Genomic DNA, 3,699 nt, shown 5'->3' on the forward strand with positions numbered 1-3,699 from the left:
TTATACTAGAGGTGAAAGTTTAGGTTGGGCCGTAGCCCGACACATCTAAGTGTTCAGATTGGCTCATGCTAGTTTGAGGTTTCAAACTTGAAATCTTTACCGGTCACTCTTTTTAAACTTTTTCTTAAAAAACACCTTATAAATTTTGAGCCAACCCGGCCCGAAATTTCTATTTGGACTGTCCACTCCGAGCCGGGCTAGCATGGCCTCCACTTTATACATATACAAAGATGAAATATGCATTAGAGCAAGGTGAGGTCCTTTGAAATATAGATTCGACATAATATATATATATATATATATGTTAGCATTTATGCCCTTAGGAATAAATGTAACAATGTTCTTTGAGACATTTTGACTATTAATAAAGATTTATTTATTTTATATATCTATGTATTGTCCTCGTTATGTTCATATTAGTTGAATGTATGATAAGCAAACTGAAAGTCTGAGACTGTCATTCTAAATCTTTAGGTCATGCATGTAATGTGAAGAACATGCGGAAGACAAGAATCTAAAGATGATAGTCTAAATCATATGATCCACAATCGAGGGAATAAAGTTGGGCGCTTTATTCATGTTAAGATTGTTATGTTCACTACTTCCTAACGAAGACGGCTTGTCTTGGTCGTCGGAGGTGAGATTCCATGGGTAGAGACATTGATATAGCTTCTGTTAGGTTTTTGTTTTTTGTTAATTGGCTGTGTTGGCAAAACAATTTTTGGTTGTACAGATTCAAAAACTAGGTTCTATAAGACATTATCCAGATGGTTGTTTGTTTTGAAGAAGAATCAGATGTTGTGCAGAAAAATCAGATTTGTTGACTTGGAGATCAGCTTGTGGTAAATCAGATAAGGCTAAGCTAATACGGATCATGAGGTCATCCTTTATCAGCTGTTGGTTTTATCTCCTTAGGAGATTTGATTCATTAAATTTTAAAAAGGTGAATCCGTGAGTTTTGGAATTAAAAACTCAAAAAGTGAGATATTGTAGATAATGCTGAGGAGGATTTTTTGGTAACAGTTAGAGGTTCAAAAGTCATAGATACGTGGAATGGTTTTATATGGGAGAAACTCTGTAGAAAGGAGAGAGGTTGTTGACTACAGAAAAGTCTAGTTACAGAGAGACAGTGATTAAGAAGAACAATCTGTAGTTGTGTGTTTCACATTGAAAGTTTGAACAACTAAAGGGAGTTCAGTAGTGAAAGGTAAAGACGTGTGGTACACGCTAAACAGTGTCATTGTGGGAGTTCATCACAGCGGCATCATAGTCTAGGAGGGAGTCCTTGAGTGATTAAGTCCTTTAGGGTTGTAATTCTTAAATCATAGTGAAACTGTTTACTGTCTGGGTGTGGCCCCGCAGAGTAGGTGTGCACACTGAACTGCAATACCATATTGTGTGTTCATTTACTTTTTATTGCACTATTGTTCTTTGTGACTTAGGATTAATCGGTATAGAAAATTGTGCAAGTAGTGTCACAGATAAGTGTTCCAACATCATCTGGGACATCATACGTAACATCAGATCTAACAATTTCTAATGATGAAATCTATATTGGATTGGAGCGGTTCACTGACCATTAGTTGGGTGAGATCTTGAAAATTTGATCTGCTATGTCTAAGATGGATTTGCTGAAGGAAGGAGGTTCAGTGTCACATCCACCACTCCTTGATGGCTCAAATTATTCTTATTGGAAGACTCGAATGAAGGCATTCATCAAGGCTCAAGATGAACGAGCATGGCGTGCAATCCTGATCGGATGGAAGCATCCAGAAACAAAGGATGCAGAAGGAAAGGAGATTCTCAAACCTGAAGAGTCATGGAGCACTAATGAAGACAGGTTGGCCAACTACAACTCACGTGCGCTCAATGCAATATTCAATGGAGTGGATCTTCACCAGTTCAAAATGATATCCACATGTGAATCGGCAAAAGAAGCATGGGAAATTCTGGAGGTAGTGCATGAAGGAACAGCCGCAGTCAGACAATCAAAATTGAACATGCTCACAACCAGGTTCGAAAATCTTCGTATGCTTGAAACTGAAACTATTTCTGAATTTAATTCACGATTATGTGATATAGCTAATGAATCTTTTGCGCTTGGTGAAAACATCTTCGAGGCAAAACTTGTCAGTAAAACCCTGAGATCACTACCATGGAGATTTGCTTACAAAGTCATAACTATTGAAGAGGCAAAAAACATTCAAGCTATGAGACTTGATGAGTTGATGGGATCATTGAGAACATTTGAGATGAACCTGGACCAGAACAAGAAGGAGAAAGAGACAGCCTTTCAAGCAGAAGTGCAAAAACTGACTGTGGAAGAAGATATAGGAGATCCACAAGCTTTGGTAGAGTTGTTTGCTCTTTTGACAAAGAACTTTAATCGCATTCTGAAACGAGTAAAAGGTATGGGATTCACCCCAAATTCTGGCAAATTCAACAACTTCCAGAAGAATACAGATGCTGCAAGCAATTCAAAAGCCAAGCCACGAAATCGAGGCATCCAGTGTCAAGAATGTGACGGATATGGACACATCCAATCGGAATGCGCAAATACGCTTAAGAAGAATAAGAAAACATTTAACGTGACATTGAGCGATGAAGAATCTGATGGTAGCCAGGTAAATGAAGATCATGTGAACAATTATGTTGCTTTCAATGTATATCAGGATGTTTCCAACAACGGTGTTGCAGCTTGTGTCACAAACGATGTTGGAACATCATCTGTAATACAGTCAGAAAAACCAGAAGAAAATGGAGATATTTATGATTCAGACAGTTTCAGTAATGATGGAGAACTAACACAGGAGACTATTCAGGAGGCTTATGAATCAATGTTCAACAAATGGATTCAGGTGGTCAAGTTGAACAAGTCACTTGAGAAGAAATTGGCTGATGCCGTACAAGAGAATGAGAGTCTAAAGATGAAGCACGAGTTCGAGATTGCTGAAATGAGAAAAAGATTGCAGGAAGCTAATGCAGAATTAGAACGTACTCAGAAGACCTTGAAGATGATGAATACCGGTACGGCGAAATTAGACCACATCTTATCTATGGGAAAATCCAGTCATGATCACTTTGGACTAGGCTATAGTGGAGAATGCCAGTCATCCAAGTCAGTCTTTGTTAAAGAAAAGACTCAGGCTGAGACAAAAATCCCTCACTCCAAGACAATTATCCATGCTCGCTCACGACAAAAACCATTTATTCCCATTTGCTATTATCACAGTTTTCCAGGACATATTCGGCCACGGTGTTACAAGTACCTGAATGCTTTAAAACAAGGTATGCATCTGAATTCATGAAATGTCGCAAGAAAGACACCAAGGAGGAAGATTGATGGAGATAACAGAAGTACACGTAAGGTGTGGGTGAGGAAATCCGACCTAAGATGTTTTATGGCTTACACGTTTCTGAAAGCGAGTACGACTAACTCTTGGTATTTTGATAGTGGATGCTCTAGGCATATGACTGGTGAAAGAAGTTTGCTAAAGAATTTCAAAAGTTCGACTGATGGACATGTAACTTTTGGTGATGGTGTTAAGGGGAGAGTAGTTGGGAGAGGAACTCTAGATGTTGATGGATTACCAAAGCTGAAGAATGTGTTACTTGTGGAAGGATTGAAGGCCAATCTCATAAGTATTAGCCAGTTGTGTGATCAAGAACTTTTTGTGAGTTTCTCCAAAAACAAGTGTC

The sequence above is a fragment of the Morus notabilis genome, unplaced genomic scaffold (genome assembly GCF_000414095.1).
Source record: "Morus notabilis unplaced genomic scaffold, ASM41409v2 Scaffold95, whole genome shotgun sequence".
Taxonomy (NCBI): domain Eukaryota; kingdom Viridiplantae; phylum Streptophyta; class Magnoliopsida; order Rosales; family Moraceae; genus Morus; species Morus notabilis.